This window comes from Apodemus sylvaticus, chromosome 13, assembly GCF_947179515.1.
Source record: "Apodemus sylvaticus chromosome 13, mApoSyl1.1, whole genome shotgun sequence".
NCBI classification, from domain to species: Eukaryota; Metazoa; Chordata; class Mammalia; order Rodentia; family Muridae; genus Apodemus; species Apodemus sylvaticus.
The window spans coordinates 85,392,384-85,410,812 of NC_067484.1; positions in this window are offsets into that span (position 1 = coordinate 85,392,384).

Here is an 18,429-nt window from a genome sequence, read left to right on the forward strand (position 1 = left end):
ACACAGATTTTCGCTAGGTACCACATTTTCACCATGCAGTTATCTGTCAATGTGTATCTAGGTTGGGCCCCTTGGCTATCGTACCCAGAACAGCAATTACCATAAAGTGTAAGTGTCCCTGTGGAAGGTTGTGTCACTCAGGGATATCTGGGTCAGACAGCCCTTCTATTTTTACTTTTTCAAGAAAGGTCCACAGGTTCTCATGTCCAGATCTTAAGCCTATAAAGCAGTGTTCCCAGCCTTCTTAGTGCTCCTTATGTGGTGGTGGCCCCCAACCATAAAATTATTTTGTTGCTTCTCTGTAACTCTAATTTTGTTCATATCGTACGTAATTTTTGGAGACAGACTTTTGCCGGAGAGGTTGTGACCCACAGGTAGAGAGCACTGCTATAAAGCATCCGTGTGTACATTTAAATGGATTTGTGAGAGTGAATAAATCCTAAAACCTAAGAACGGAGCCTGAGAGGAGAGAGAGAGAGAGAGAGAGAGAGAGAGAGAGAGAGAGAGAGTAAAAACAGCTGATATGGAAGGGTGTGTGTTGGTGGAAGGGATACATGGAAGGGCAGAAGGGACACTTGGGGATGAGGTTTAGCAGAGGGTGAGAGAGGAGGGGAAAGGAGTTGTTGAAACACTGAAATGCAGTGGCACCTAACACCTTGCATGATAATTTTTAAAAGAATTAGAAGAGAAGTCATTTTGCTGCTGCTGCTGGTCCAGTGGTGGAGGCAGTGTTGGCCCCGCCTTCCTGGTGTGAGTGACAGCTCTGGTCCTGCCTCCCCCTTAGAGTGAGTGTACCTGCTCTTCTCCACACTGTGCCCCACAAACACTCAACTGGAACAAGAACCTTCACAGATTGCCAAGCGGAAAGAGCCTAAGGGAAGAAGAATTTGAAGATGTGGTGGATCATGGGTTCATGGGCTTGCTAGCTAGTGAACTTTGACCATTTATTCTTACTTGTCCTACTTTTATTGGTGCTAAGCTATTTCTTCTTCTTCTTAACTTTTTATTGATTCTTGTGAATTTCACGTTACACACCCCAAACCCACTCATCCTCCTCTCTCTATCTACTCTCTGCCCTTGAAGCCTTCCCCTCCAAAAGAAAATAAAAACAAAAACAGCAACACAAAACAAAACCAAACAAGCAAACAAGCCCATCTCGTTTTGGAAACTGTAGTGTGTCACAGTGTGAACCACAGTATACCCCTTTGTCCACACATCCTTACTTGTAAATGCTCACGGCAGGGAGTCGTTGTTGACCACTTATTGATTCATGCAGAAGTTAAACCCTTACTGTCAGATGCAATGCTCTGTGTAGAATTAATTGCATGTACTTATGGGAACTCACAGTCTAGAGAGCACTGTTTTATATTTATATTAGTTTTATGTGTTTAATAAGGTTTATAGGGGCCTAATCATTGTGCTAGGAATTGGACGTGCTGAATTTCCTGTAAGGAGCCTCTGATATCTTAAACTACCCCACCATCAGAATCAAGATAATTTTTAGATTCAAACCTACACATCTTCCGCTTATTATTTGGAATAAAATACCTTAGGAACACTCCCAAGTATTTATAGGGTGTGGTTTCTTTGCAAAGTGCTACAAAATTAATAAAACGCTAATTAATCAATTAGCTACAACTTTAGTCATTTAGGATTTGATTGACAGATGTTATTCTATGCTACAGTAAAAATCTTTTTATACAACTATAATGTCTATAATAGCTATAAGAAAAATTTCATATATTAAAAATTGCAAGTTCTTGTGAACCAAGAGTCACCAGAACTTTGAAAGCAATGGTTTTATGTCAAATGATGAGTGTGGGAGAAACGAGTTACTGATTAAAATACATGGATAAATTAATTTTTCCCCAATGAATTTATTTTTTATTCATTTTATACAAAGTTGTTAGTATTTAGCTAATGTGTTATCAATTTTAGTAGATAATATGACCAGGTAAGAGAGTGGGAAACAGAGGCTACAGAGCAAGTGTGTTTTAGGGGAGAAAAAGTGGACTTTAGACTTCCTCTGGCCCCCTTCCTTGATTACCCTCTCCTCTCACAAACTATTGGGGAAATTATAAAAAAGAATTATGAATCTTTCCTGTGTATGTGCCACCTTTCCTGTAAAGGTGTGGCTATCCGCCTTCATTGCTGAAGCTTTGCAGCAATCAGAGATCATCTCAGAAAAACGTAATGGGATATGAAGCAGAGATCAAAGGATCCTGGGGATTCCTGCATTGTAGCTACTGCATCTATGGTTCAGGACAGCACGGAAGAGGGGATAGAAAGACTGTAGGAGCCAGAATACTAGGAAGTCCACTGAGGAACAGCATGTCCTGGCAATGATACATAGATAAGACCAGGCCATTGACAGCATCAGTAGACATGGTAATATGAAAGGGGAACATTTCAGGGGGTCCTAACCCCGTGAAGAACTGTAAACGACTAATGACTGCCGGCAAAGGGAGAATTGTTAGCCTTTTCCAGGGACAATCCCCCTATTGTTTATCCAATACAGTCTGACCAGCCTTGAAACCATATACACACAGACAAAGAATATGGAATCAGCCGGCTACATTTATATGTATTCATGCAGACACACATATATGCATACAACAAATATAATCAAAGAAAAAGAGACAAAGAGACCATCAACTTGAGAGAAAGGGTATGAGAAGGGTTTGAGGGAGGGCACTGGGGAATGATGTAATTGTATTTCAATGAAACCTTCTTTAAGGAATTAAAAAAAACATATTAAACTTTCTAAAATAAAAAGTCAACAAATATATTGAAATAATTCTTAATGGTATTGTTTTATATCCAAAATAAATACATGGTCTGAAAGAGTATAAAATTATTAATCCACCACATACATTTTACTAGACTAGTGTGATAAAGTTTTCATGCTGGGTGGAAACAGCTGAGAAGTCTCTGTGACCTTTCACTTACTGTGTATTTTGCAGAAAAAATGATTTCTTTCTTTGTAATCTTTTTGAAGTGAAATAGTCGCCACCTTTTGAAACATTTTTAAAAGGATACTCTACATAGTTTAGTAACAGCTCTTGAGTTTCAGGAAAGTGTGGGACTTGAAAGTAGCTCTGCTGCCTTACTGTTCCAGGCCCTGTCTAGAAGCAGCCAGTGTCGATGCTGTGAAGAAATCACAAGACTGTGACCCCCTTGCCAATCTTCTGCACACAACTTGGGTGCTTCGTGCTTCCTAAAGGGTCCAAACATATCAAGGAAGTGTTTGCAGACTCTACCTGGTCCCCTGAACCTTGGGCAGTTGCTGAATTTTGATGTTGATACATTATAGAATTTTCAAGAACCCAACCTGCAAACAGTATTAAGATGAACAGGTGATACCCTGCTGCCAAACTCTCTAAGCTGGGATGACTATTTACTTACAACATTAAGCCGTGCATCTCAGAATGATTTGAGCTTCGCGATCTTACTAGAAGCCGAATAGTTTTCTTTTCCTGCCTAATGACATGTCCAGTTCTTCGGAGGTAACTCCCAGGTAGGACCACAAACAGAGTAGGCACCTCCCACTGGGCTTAATGGTTCAGGTTCGTGTTGAAGTGGAACACACCTTGCATAATCCGGGAAGGTTTTCCCACTCTTTTATCCTCATTGCTGTCTTATTATCCTACTGGCTACCGAAGTTGCTTATACTAATATTACTATTATTTTTCTAAATTAATGGGTCTGGTTAAGGGTGTGCTCAGCACGAACGTGTTAAACTGGTTTCTTCTCTGTGTGGGCACGCCCTGCTCCTGGAACTTTTCGCTCTACTTGTTCTCCTTCTGGACCGACGTTTAGTCACATAAACAGTTTGGAGGATGAAGGGTTTCAAATAGTTTAGACCTACAGAGCATTAAGAAGCTAAGCCAAGTTTTAAACCGTTTCACAGTTTCGTGATATCAAAGATGCTTGCTCCGTGACATTTAAGGGAATTGTGGGTAATTTTCATCAGGCCTTGCTGCCATTCACTTTAAAATTTATATTTAAGCCATTTTGGCCCATCTTTGGGTTGTAGACTTTTTCCTCCAGAGTGAGTTGTTTTGGTAGATGAAGTAGAGCTGCTCCCATCCATAGCAGTGTGAGAGTCCAGGAAATAAGCATTCGTGGTAAATGCAGTTTCTTCTAAATTTCAGAGAAAAGAAACATTGGTATTATGTTGAGCTGGATGATCCTTAAGGCAATCATTAATTCCCTGATTTTTTTTTTTGCATGCTTTTTGTTGTTGTTGTTTTTTGCTTTGTTTTTGTTTTGTTTTTTTTCAAGTTGTTTCTTTTATAAGAGCTAATGAGTTTGTACTTCCCAGATGCATTCTGTATATTTGAAGAGGAGTCAAATTTGAGTTTGGGAACAGCTACTGTTTTAATGTAGTGCCACCACAGACAAGAAAGTAGTCCTAGTGTCACTTAAATCTTCTGGTTGGTTTTATGTATGCTTCCATATTGGGTCCATTCATTATTTCATTAGATATAACACTTTAACTTGGAAAAATTAGCTATAGTGAAACTAATATCAAGACTTTTACAAGCTTCACATAAGGCAAACCATAACTAATAGTTAAAATTGTGGACAAAATCGAAGTACAGGACCAAAGTTTTGTTGTTTTTCCTAACATGAGAATAATATTTCTCTTCAGTTCGCTAATCTTGAATTTTAAAAAATGCATTTATTTAATTTTTGAGAATTTCATGTGGTATATTTTAGTCATATCCGTTCTTCTTCCTTAGCTCCTTCTGGATGCTTCCCAGGGTCTACCCACTTAAATTCATGTTTTATAATAAATAACAAATAATACTAGTAACACAACAAATAAATAAAATGATAATAAAACAAAAATAAACACCTAACAAAATAACAGCAAATAAACAAACAACCATAGAGTTTGCTTTCTGTACGTGAGCATGGGATCTGCCCTAGGCTGATAGACCCAGAGTTACTCCATTAAAATAAGTGGATTTTCCCTCTTCTGGTAGCTATCAATTTCAAATAGATTTTTAGAGTAGGTGGGAATAAGACTCTTGATTTTAAGATTGTGGAAAAACGAGTATAGTCCAATTGTTAGGATTTTTTTTGCAACCCAAGTTATGGTATTGTTACTAGTACCCCCTTCTCTCCTTTAGTTAAAGAATAAAAGAGAGGTTAGCTTAAAGCCTTTAGTGCTCTATTTATGTGTCTGAAAAGTTAGACACATGTGTTTGAAAAGTTAGATGCATGACTGACTAAATATGTGTTTTATATTTAACAGTAATACTATATTGTTAAGCACAATTTATTGTATTAAGATGATTACATCATTTCAAAATTTTACTAGAAAGTATCAAAATGAGCATTTCCTTTGAATAGGACATGTAACTAGGATAGCTACAATTGTAAAATCTGTGAAAACCCTTAAATTATCCTAAATAGCAATATAATTCAATGTATGAGCTAATCTTAGGCAGTGATACAAAGCCACACATATGTGATACCAGGGTCAGGGCCTCAGCTGCAGACTGCATCAGCGTGGGTTCAGATCCCACGCTCACCACTTCCTACTCACCTGCCTGTGCTGTTTGACCTTTCTGTTTCCCAGGGTCTTACTACAAAACAGAGCAAAGCCTGTGCTTACTTGATATTTCAGAGGAATGTGAAATTTAACACATTTTACAGACTCTAGCAAGTGCTGAACAAATATAACCTATTATTATTTTTATAATACAGAAATGAATGTGATGCATAAAATAATGAAATCAAATAATTTCAATTTCTGTTGTTTTTTTAAATGTGTAGTTGAATTAGTGGGAGTTAATTTTGTGTATGTACTAGTACTTTCAGTTATTTCTTCTATTGTGTTGAGTTAATTTTTATTTCTTTCGTGTGTGTGTGTGTGTGTGTGTGTGTGTGTGTGACAGACACACATGCACATGCACTAGGTCAAAATGGAAAAAAAGTATTTTTTGACATGGGTTATAATGGAAAAGATGGAAGGCTGCTGTCTTAGACAGCTCAAGCTCCTCCCAGGGGCCTCCTGAGGGGACTGAGTGCTACCTCATGGCTTTCCACCCTCCAGTGAATAATGAGCAGTAGAACTTGCTCTGGGGCTGGGGAGCGCAGTGACTAGCTTGGTGGGGCAGGTGATCACCTCTGGGTGTAAAGTGGCGTAGGTGAGGGCGGTGGGTGGAGAGAGATGGCAGGGCGGGCCTGGAGGAGATCCCAGAGCAAGCAGCAACCTGCTTCAGACTCTGGGCTGGGCTTGGGACTTACTGAGGGCTGGGGAGGCTTTGCTGAGATTAGGCATGTTTGGGCCTTGCGAAGATGGCACGGAGGCTGAGAGAAGAGAGAAAAACACATGAGAGTTTGCCAAAATGTACACAGTATAGGGTGCAGTTCTGAGGAGGGTGCTGTTGAAAACTTGGTAGGGTGAGACAGAGGGAGAGACGGGGCAGGGTGATGGTGATTGAAGAGATGAGCTGAGAAAAGGTTGGCATCAACTGAATAAAAGGTGGACTAGCGTCCCTGTGACTAAGACTGTGCTCCTAATGCCAAGTAAGAGATGCACGGAACAATGGCCACCAAGACCATGCTGCTGTGTGTGATTTACGCCGGATCCAGGGAAGAAGGACAGACAGCAGTTGCTATCCACAATGGCAAAGCCTAAATTTGGTGTCTGATTTTAGCTGGTGATGGGTTGAGCCTAATTGAAGAGCCTTAATGAAATGAGGCCAAAATGTAATGTTTTTATTTTGGGATTCTGTTAAGGACCTTCTCTGAGGAGATATTGAGTCACATGGTAACCTAGCTAAGGTAGCTAAGGATTTATTTACTAAAAACGAGGCACTAGGGCTAGCAAGACAGATCATTTAGGGGGGGGGTCTTACCATCGAAGCATCCCTTGGATCTACATGGAGGGTGGGAGAGACGATTCCTGCAAGCTTTCCTCTGAGAACCACTACTAACCACACACACACACACACACACACACCTCTAATTCTATCTATCTATCTATCTATCTATCTGTCTATCTATCTATCTATCTATCTATCTATCTATCTTTTATCTATCTATTTAATCTATCTATCTATCTACTATCTATCTTTTATCTATCTATTTAATCTATCTATCTATCTATCTATCTATCTATCTATCTATCTATCTGTCTATCTAATCTTAATGTAAAGAACATTGTAAACGGTAAAGAAGCAGTGAACGGTGATTTGAGGCCAGGCTTGTCTACATAAAGGCTGTCTAGGGCTGTGACATAAGACCCTGCCATGTCAATAAGCAAGTATTTTGTTTGTTTGTTTGTTTTCTAGTGAAGGGTTTTGAACACCATCTCTCCGACTCTCAGGTGTATGTGGAACAGGAGGGGTCCTGCTGATGTAGAACACGTGCTCTGTGGGCTCTCCATCCTTGCAGAATCTAGACTCTGCTACTGAACCCAGTTTTGCCGGTCTCTTCTGTGTCTCTTCACAGACACATATTGGTTATTTGAACTCTTGACTATATCTTCATAAATGAGCATGGTGTTTCAAATATAGAATATATTTTGATATTTAAAAATACATATTTGGGACAACTTAAGGACATATAGCCATAAAATTTTGCAACTGTGTAGGAACTCTGGGGCCATTAAATTAAGACCCTCTCTCTGGTTCTCTGCATGAAGCAGATCTAGAGAAGAGAAATTACTATCTTACCTTGGCATCGAAATTAAGACAGTATTAGCTTACTCTTTCAAGTTCATTCATTACCCCATAGGATGTTTCAGAAGAGAATTACCCATATTTATGATGTATGATCAGACATTTGGCTAGTCAAGCAATGTTCAAATACATCATCAATTACAAACAATCTGAACTCTAGATTGGAAATTCTGCTTGTAATCAGTCTTAGGAATTGCTATGCTAGGTACACTGGAGGAAAAGAGGCACTGCCTACAGACTTGCCTTAAATACTCTCCATACTTTATAAATCATTTCTCAAATTCTCAACAACACTACCATATTTAACCAAAGAGGTTATACTGCTGTGATTAAGTTCCACAGGAACAACAGAAAACTTGGGCAACTACTTAACTACTTTATGTCAAACATACACAGCAGGAGTGGCATAAAATATTTAAGTATTTGTTGAATAATAAAGTAGTGTATATGACATCACAATTACATTATAAGATCCTTATTGATATGAATATGCATGCCACATGGACTTGGCTCTGATGTAAACAAAGCTCACTGATTGTAACGTAGAGGAGCTGGGTACCATGTGTTGACTTTCAGAAGATCTCTTGTAAGAGTAAGCCCTCCTATAACTCCTCTCTTGACAGTAAAATGAGTGTCTGTTTTAATCAAACATAAATACATCAAATTCTGCTGTTAAGAGGTCATACTGTAAATTGAATCATTCAGTACAAACCAAGAAAGAATATGTCATTTTCCTACCTCTATCTATTAAACTGACCCTCAAATTAAAATTTGTTTTCAAAATAACTGTGATTGCTAAAGGTGTTGATGGGACACTAATGTAAAGTCATGCTTGACTCAAGGTTGAGCTTTTCTAGCTGTCATGCAGTTTTTTTTGTTTTTTGTTTTTTTTTTTGTTTTTTGTTTTTTTTTTTTTTGTCAGAAAGTTACCTTCCTGTTGCAGAATAAAGCCCCCATGTTTCTACAGAATAATCCAACGGCTTGATGCTAGTTATAGGAGAAAACCAAAATGTCATGTCTTCTTTTGAACTGCAGACTCAGAGTGTACAGTGGCAGCTGAGGGCTTTATACTATATACAAATTTATAAGGATAATGCATGCCTATAATTTCAACATGATGAAGTGAGACATAAGATTGGGGGTACAAGATCACCCTCAGGTACACAGAGAGTTTAAAGGTAGGAATTCTGTCTCAAAACAGCAACAGCAACAACAACAGCAGCAGTAACATCAACAGCAACAAACCATAAATCTTATAGAACATCTGCAAGTCAGGCGAACACGTTACCTAAGGGAGCAAATAATCTGCCAGTCACATTATGTAGTTGTCAGAGGCCAGACCCTTTCACCATTGATGGACTCAAGCTTCTTGCTTTTCCTTCTAAGACGAACTATTTTTATATTTTGAAATAGTTATAATAAATAGAGTTGCAATTGTGTGATAAATATGGTGGAAGGTCTGGGGACTTGAAAGCTGACTTAAAGCAGCGGAGTGTGCTTACCAGTCTTGAGCACAGATTGTAATGAAGGTAATTATCTTTGTGTCTTTTCGTTCAGCATCTGCTCATCAATTTCCACTGTGTGCAAGGCACCATTGAAGGCATTTGGAATGTAAATAACACACCCCTGCATCCCTGAGCCGTTGGCAGTTACAGTCTTGCAGAGGGAAGCAGACAAGGATAACAAAAATAAATCAACGGTTTGTCAGTTAAGGATGTGTGAGTCACTTTGGGAAAAATTAAATTAAGTAAGGGGACCATAAGAGTGGAACTTCATGTGGCTAAATAAGGGGATTGATTTAAGTTTTACTAAGCTCATGATTGTTGAGCCCAACTTTGAATAAAAATGAGGCTTTCCATTCAGATATCTGTGGGGGAGGGATATTTGAAGCAGTCAGCTCAGGAACTTTGGAAAATTCCCCCAGATCCTTTCCCTACTGGAAGAGAAAGGTCATAGAGCACAGAGGCACCCCTCCACTCTGGAAGGGAGGGGCTAATTACATTCCTCAGACCACAGGAGGGGGGCACCAACCATTGGATACCTGCGGGCGGGGGCAGCCCAGAGCACATAGACACAATTCTGAGACCATTGGCCACCTATAGACAAGGGAAGTCCCTGTCACTTCATTCCCTAAAGACCAATCAGTTTAAAAGTCACACTGTTCTGCCAATCACATTGTGCCTAATGGCTTCTGCCTCGAAAACTGTATCAAAGCTCACTGAGTGGGCGTGTGGGGTCGCGCGCTCTCTCTCTCTCTCTCTCTCTCCTTCCTGTGCAGGGCGACCCCAGCATGCTGGAACAATAAAATTCCTCTTGCTTTTGCATTGATCCCCAGCTCCACGTTGTTCGTTCAGGGAGGTCTTCAGTGTGTTAAGGTTCGCCAGAGTCTTATAATTTCATCTGCAGGAAAGAGCCAAGCAATTATCTTTGTTTTTTATAATTTGTTTAAAACAGTGTCTTCTACAGGCAAGATTAGCCTCAAGCCTATTGTGTAGCCTCTACCACCGAGTCCTAGGATTATAGGAGTACACCATTAAGTTTGTTCTATGAAGTGCTGGGGAGTAAACCCAGGGTTTCTGGAATGCTAGGCAAGCAATCCCCAATTGAACTATAAATGGCACCTGATGGAAATACCTTAAAAAAGAAAGTCTTCCACATTTAAGGGAAGTAGATGATGTCAGGAAGGTAAAGTGGGGGGATCTTGCGAAAGTACTAAAAAGAATCTTAAATTTTGCAATGCACCTGACATAATATTGTTGAGTTCTAACAGAGAGAAGATGTGATTTGACCTTCATGTATAAATGGTCCTCTAACCACAGTGTGTAAAACAGATTCTAGAGCCATGGTTCTCAACCTTCCTAATGCTGAGACCCTGCAACACAGTTTCTCATGTTGTGATGACCCCCAACCATAAAATTATTTTCATTGTTACTTCATTACAGTAATTTTGCTACTGTTATTAATGGTAATGTAAATATCTGATATGCAGGATACCTGATATATGACCCCCAAAGGGGGTGTGACCCACAGGTTGAGAGCTGCTGATATAGAGTTATAGAAAGAGTGACAGACATAGGAGCTACGAGGCTAGTGAAGTGATTCAGGAGAATCCTCTCAGACAGTGCTGTGGCCATGCAGGAGGAGTCAGCTGTGCGGAACAGCCACTGGAAGTGGGGCCGGGAGGACATGGGCATGGGAGAAAAGGAACATCCAGAACATTGTCCCTATTTTTGTCTGAGCACTTGGAGAGATGGAGTTACAAATAAATATTATTTCAACTGGGGACAACTACAGATACTGTAGTTTGATGTCCAATGAGTATGTTTATAAAGGATTTAGTTGAAAATGTTAAGTTTGATGTTCTGATAAGGTTTCAAAGAGACAATGTCTAGTTCGAGGTTGGATAATCCATGTGAGTTCAGAAAAAGAAGACTGGGCTGGATATGAGATGCCGGTTGTTACTGATGTCTCCATAATTTTTCAGAACTTGAGAGGAGAGGAGAAAGCCAATAGAGTGTAGGGAGAAACAGTGCTGGGTCTGGGGAGTGAGACAAGCAAGCAAGCAAAGAACCCCTAGGAGTTTAGGAAGGAGATATGAGCTTGCTGAGCTTGCCGGAGATGGGTGCAGAGATGGGTGAGCAGTGGGCGGGGGATGGGTGGGGGCGGAACAGGAAGTCCACACACGGGGCCTGAGCAGTGGCATTTGTACTGAGCACAAGACATTGACTATGCGTTGGTTCCAATTTCTGAGAAACTGAGGGATGGAAAGCTGGAGAGAAGGGTTTGGGGAAAAGAGGAGTGAATGCAGAGAATTAATTCAAGGAGCAGCTTTGCCTAAACTAAAGGATAACAGAGAACACGGGAGAGGGTGTCTCTCACCTGGTTCAGTGCTCGATCACAGCAGGAACACAGCCCTGTGTTCCATCTTTAGCACCAGCATAAACCATTGTGCATATGAATGCTCTCTGTCCGGGGAGGTGGAGGCAGGAGGTTAGGAGTTCAAGGTTATCCTCAGCTACATGGCTGAGCTTGAGGCCAAGGCCAGCCTGGGCTACATATACATGCAATCCTGTCCCCATAACCACTAAAACAAAGTAAGACAAAGGAAGGCAAAAAACAATAAAAACAAAAGAAATTGAGCTAAAATAAATATTTTTGAAAACATGAAAAAAGGACAACTTTGGATTTGAGAAAGCAACACTCATTTGTGTGTTTGGGAGAATTGTTCAATTCAGATAATAGATATTTTAAAACAACATTTTAAAAAAATTTATAGGTATAAGTGTTTGCTTTTCTGTTTATGTACGTGTGTCATGTGCATTCAGTGCCCCTGGAGGCCAGAAGAGGGTGTTAGATCCTCTGGAACTGGAGTTACAGATACTGATAAGCCACCATGTGGGTGCTGGGAACTGAACCCTGGTCTTCTGCAAGTGCTCTTAACCATGGATCCACCTCTTGAGCCGTGTGTATGAATGTCTCCTAAGACCAAGTCTGTGACAAGGCCTCTCCATCACATAGAGGGAGATTCAGGAGAAATATTAGAAACGGCCTCCTGGCCATCTGGCAGTGAGAACAGGATATAACATCACAGGAAATTACCTGAAGTTATCCACCAGCATTTTAAAGATAAGATCTTAACACAACAGATGGCTTTGAATGCTTCCAGTGTCGAGTGAGCTACCAAAACCACAATGGTCGGACACACTCATTCTTTTGTTTGCAGAATTTCTTTATAGGAGATTGGCAGTCTGGACCCCACGGCCAGGCTGGCTGGCTTGGCTGGCTGGCTTGGCTGGCTCTGCTATAGTGGTTAGTAGTATGGCTTACATCAGGGTTCCTAAACTTTCTCTGTCCCAACCAGGGAGCTAGAGTCATCTGGACTGTGAATTGGTGAGTAGAGACAGTCCTGCTTTGGAATTCACACTTTCTCTTTTTACACGGAGCTATCTCTGAGTTCAAACTCAGACCTGGAAGCAGTAAAACCTGAGGCTTCACAGCTACATATCACAGCAGGAAGTTCCTCATTTCAGTGAGACCCTCCATTCTAACTCTAGGCTCTGGGCCACGCCTGTCAACCACCCTCAGATTCTCACTCTTCATTGTTCTTCTTACCTGTGTCACTCCTGGCGTTAGTTCAGGGCCAGCTTGAGCCCAGCTCTGGATCCACCCTTTGTTTTGATAGCCAGGCAGTACAGCACTCTCAGACCCTTACATGCTCTAGGTTCTCCCAAAAGAATACTTATCCAGCTTCCTTTATTATTATTTTTTAACATACAAAACAAAGGCAAACCGCCCACAGCACCAGCGATGCTTGCAAAATTTCTTATTTTGAAATTCTCCCACAATTGCTGGAACACAACATCCTGTCACAAAATGCTGAAAATGGATAAATGAAAGTATTAACAATTTTTAATTTTTTTTTTTTAAGAAAATAAGCCACCAAACCTGGCCTGGTGCTATGTGCTTATGGGCTTATGGTCCCAGAACTTGGGAATTGGAGGCCGGGAGATCAGAGGTTCCAGATTATTTTCAGCTCTAATTCCAGCCCCCTCTCCCAAGAGGAGCATTAAAAAGTTAACACACATGTTAAAGATTGCTCAGGCTGATTGATTAAAGCGTCAATGATCACAGAGGGGTGGAACATTTGGGGCCCAGGATTATTTATCTTGCCTTATCTCTAGCTTACAAAATAGATATTTATTAACCACCTCTGTGTTTGACCTAATGTCCTTGTGAGTTCCAGCTGAAAATTCCCCTTTTTTTGGAATGTATAAACAAACACCATCACTTCCAGCAATACAAAAGCAAGGATGCTATGGTGTAACATCTGCTCTGTCTTCACCCAGCTACCCAGTCTTTCTAGCACTGCCCTTTACCTCTGCTAATGCTTTGATTTATACCTTTCTCTGTTCTCTTATGAAAACGCTGGAAATCGTCACTGCATTGGAACATGGCATTTGGAGCAACCTAAACCGATGCTCCCGGCCTGCGGCCACTTGTATCTGTCTCTAGGATGAATGTCCCACTGGAGATGGGAGCTTTGTTTTTGCACCAGCAAAGGCCTGCCAGGCTGTTTGTGACCCTGTTTCATTAAACTCATTAAAGAAAGGAAGAAGAAAAGTGGTCAGAAAATCAGGGGAATCATAGTGAAAATCTATAAATGCGTCCAAGATATTATTTCTTATTTATTATTTATTTAATTATTTAATTATTTAATTATTTAATTATTTAATTATTTAATTAATTATTTATTTTCTATATTCTTTGTTTACATTCCAAATGATTTTTCCCTTTCCTGGTTCCCCCCTCCCCATAAGTTCCATAAGACCTCTTCCCTCCGTCCGTTCCCCAATCAATCTCCTCCTACTTCTCTGTCCTGGTATTCCCCTACAATGCTGCATCAAGCCTTTCCAGGACCAGGGCCTTCTCCTTCCTCCTTCTTGGGAATGATTTGATATGTGAGTTGTGTCTTGGGTATTCAGAGCTTCTGGGCTAATATCCACTTATCAGTGACTGCATTCCATGTGTGTTCTTTTGTGATTGGGTTACCTCACTTAGGATGATATTTTCCAGATCCAACCATTTGCCTAAGAATTTCATGAATTCATTGTTTTTAATTGATGGGTAGTATTCCATTGTGTAAATATACCACATTTTCTGTATCCATTTCTCCATTGAGGGACCAAGATACTATTTCAAATCATCAGTTCTTGTGAGGTGATCATATGCTCTCTAGATTCATTGTTAGCAAGTTTAACTTTGAATCATTTTCTATTGTGTTTACTGATTAAATAAGTGGATTTTCAAAAGCATATGAAAATAAAAATCACATTGAGACTCAGATACCATCTTCCCAAGGTCTGAACTAAATGAGTCACTTGAGCGAGAGTGGTCCCTTGAGAGGCTGACTTCTTACCTAGAGACTCACTCTATCTTACCTGGGACGGTATGCATCTTAGAAGGTGCAAACTTTCAATTGACATAGGGTGTGAGCACCAGAGTCCACCCTCGGAGACATTAATTCCTTTCATATAAAGACAGACAAGAGGCTGGCTGTTTCCCTCATAGACAATGGGCCCCATCCCCTACCAGAGGCTCAGCTTCTGCAGAGAGTGATTCCTATGCACTGCCCATCACAGTGCCACCAGTACAAACCCACGGGCGAGATGTTGCTTCCTTCCACATCCCGCTTGGATATGTTCTTATAATCTTACAGAGCACCTCCTCATTCTGACTTGAGTTGCAGTTGGTTGTTGATATCCACAGTCTTGCCTGTTGTGCTCTGTTGCACACTCTTACACACACCTGCCTCCTCATTCCGTACATATTCATCCTCATACTTGGATATACCCCACACCACCCACGCACTCATTAACACCCACACCCACCCACCCACACTCACTCATATCACACCCACACACCCACACACTCACTCACACCCACACCCACCCACACACTCACATCACACCCACACCCACACACTCACTCATACCCCCAACACCCATGCTCTCATTCACACCCACACCCACCCATCCACACTCACTCATACCCCCACACCCACACACTCACTCATACCCCCCATACCCATGCACTCATTCACTCCCACACCCACCCATCCACACTCACTCATATCACACACACACACCCACACACTCACTCACACCCATACCCACCCACCCACGCTCACTCATATCACACACACACCCACACACTCACTCACACCCACACCCACCCATCCACACTCACTCATATCACACACACACCCACACACTCACTCACACCCATACCCACCCATCCACGCTCACTCATATCACACACACACACACACACACTCACTTATATCACACACACATACACACACACACTTACTCATATCACACCCACACCCACCCATCCATACTCACTCATATCACACACACCCACACTCTCACTCATACCCCCCACACCCATGCACACTCACTCATATCACACCCACACCCACCCATCCACACTCATCACACCTCACCTCTCTACACCCCACATTTGCATTCCTACTCCCACACTCCCACACCTACACACCCCTACTCCACACTCACACTCACACCCACCCACCCACCCACACATCACACACTCAATATAACCTCCTAGAGGGAAGAGAAAGCTTCTTCTCAGCTTCCACAGAACCTTTTCCTTTGTACTTACTGATCAAAGGAGGAAGAAACCAATTTGGGAGAGTAAATAAATGGAAAGTGCTGTGTAAATGCTTCTTGACCATTTCCACATAGCAAAGGGATATATTTACAAAAGAAAGAAAGAAAATTTAAATGAAAGAAGAGAAGAAGCTGGGAGGAATTAGCATACACTGCTTACCATATATTATAAGCTGCAATTAAGTGGCACCATTTCTAAAGCCTTTAATTGAGGTGTGAGTGAAGAATGCTTGTATGTCTCCTTTTAATAAAGCATTTGTCTCTAGAAGGGCATGGAACAAAGGACGACAGGGGAATGTGGTTAGCCAGTCTGTTCTGCGGTTTTAACGTCGCAGCTGCGATGCCTCTAGAAACAGGGTGTGCAGTGGGAGACCTGTTGAGGTGCAAGCTTCAACTTGCTGAATTCCGTGAGAATTAAAATAGAAACAGACTGGTGTGGCTGAGATCAGGAGGAGCATTGCAGAGACCTAGTTTCTTTTTAATATAACACTTTTACTGGTTCTTTGAGAATTTTATACATATTTGATCATATTTACCTCTCTGTTCCTCCCTGACTCCCCTCATATCCACCTCACCCTCCCAGTATGTCATCTTTTGCTTATAACCCAAGTTGTACATTTCGTGCTGTCTATATAGTTGTGCATGGCCAGCCATCTAGTAGGGCTTGTTCAACCTACCAAGTGCCACAGCCTTAAGAAAAAAAGCAGCTCTCTGTGTCTAGAAGCCTCCGACTTGTCCAAAGCTCCTCAGTTAGAGGTAGAAGCTCATGAGCCCCTCCCTCCTCTAAGCTGCAGTGCTGACTATCTTGATCCTGTGCGGACAGCCACAGCTGCTGTTAGCCAGTGAATGGAACAGTCCTGTCCAGTTCAGAAGACATTATTTCAACCCTGTCCTCTCCAATTTCTGACTCTTCCGGTCTTTACTGAGCCTTCGTCCGTCATGGGCCTGGGGTCTTGGCAGGAAGAGAGTAGGATAACTGTGTTATGGACATCCCACTTGTGACCAGCAGACCATAGACACTTACTTATTCTCTTGGCCAATTGTAGCATTCTGAATCAGCTGCCTTCCGCTGAATAACAACACTTCTCTCATGAGGTCTGAGATCTGCAGACAGTTGGCTGGTTTTTAACTGACCTTTTATAAAGTTGTGGGGGATTCTCTGAAAATGAGGGCCAGGGGCTTATTATTTCTCTGATCTAGATGCTAGCTGATAGGTGTGAGCAGGCACTTGGGCAGCAGCATTGTGCATATCCTCTGAGGGAATAGAAACAGCTTTGCTATGTGTCTTACCTTTTAGCTTATGTCACGATTGTCACCACACCACATGAAATACAGCTCTTCACTTTGAACTCCTAGAGCCTTGCAGAAGATGTGCCCATTTCTGAAGTTATCAGACTTCTGCCTCTGTTTAAATAATTTCCTAAAGCCATTTTCTTGGGATTGTTCGTTGGGGTTCTGCATCTAAGCACTGGGTTGCTGGTCAGTGCCAGAACACCCAGCACTTCCTTTTCGGGTATTGAAGTATTGAAGAAAGTACACACAATCCCGTGGCTGAGGGGCTGAATAGATGGCTCAGTGCTTAACAGCACTGGATGCTTTTCTGGAGGTCCTGGGTTTAATTCCCAGCACCTATATGGTAGCTTGTAACGATTTGTGACTCCAGTCCCAAGGAATCTGACTTCTTGTGGCCATCTTAGGCACTTCATCCCTGTGGCAGACATGCATGAATGCAGGCAGAACACCCACATGTATAAAATAAGGAAAAAAAATCTTGAAGTTAAAACTCTTCTTGCACAAACCACATGACAAAATCTCCAATCTTAGCAAGTGGATATGAAGCCTCTATGGGGTGCTCCTCACTTAGCACTGTTGCGATCTCTCCTGAGATGAGTAGAGTCCCTGACTCATCACCAAAGGCAGCACGGCACTTCCTGGATGTAAGTTTAGGATACCTTACCCTAGAGTATCTCTTTGCTTATGAAAACATTCCATTTTCTTTTCATGAGGACCCAACCTATACCATTCTTCTGAATCGAACAGATCTCCCACACAGAAGATTCCTCCAGGCATGTGGAGAAGTTCAAGCAATCTTCCAGGCCAAAGACAATACTTAATTCTGGACTTCTATTTCTAGAACAATAATAAGATATGCAAAAAGTTTTGTGCCATGACATCAGAATTCTTTTCTAAACTGTAGGGTGATTATTTACCCAGAAAGTGAAAGAGCTAACACAAAGATCTGTAGTGAATAACACCAAGAAGATATCAGAAAAAAAAATAGAAGGTAGAGATGAAATTTTGCAAGGGTAGAGATAAAAGAGATAGAAATTGGACTGAATTAAAAAAAAAAGAATTTCATGTTGGAAATAACACAAATTGGAGTTTTAAAGCTTGCTAAAGAGGATCAGACTAAAAAGCACGGCAGCATCTGACAATCTTCTGTGTGAAAACTGTGTTGATTTTAACCAATAAACAGCTCTTCATCTAAAAGCACACACTAAGCAAAACGTCGTATTTCGTGATGCTGATCACCAGAAGAA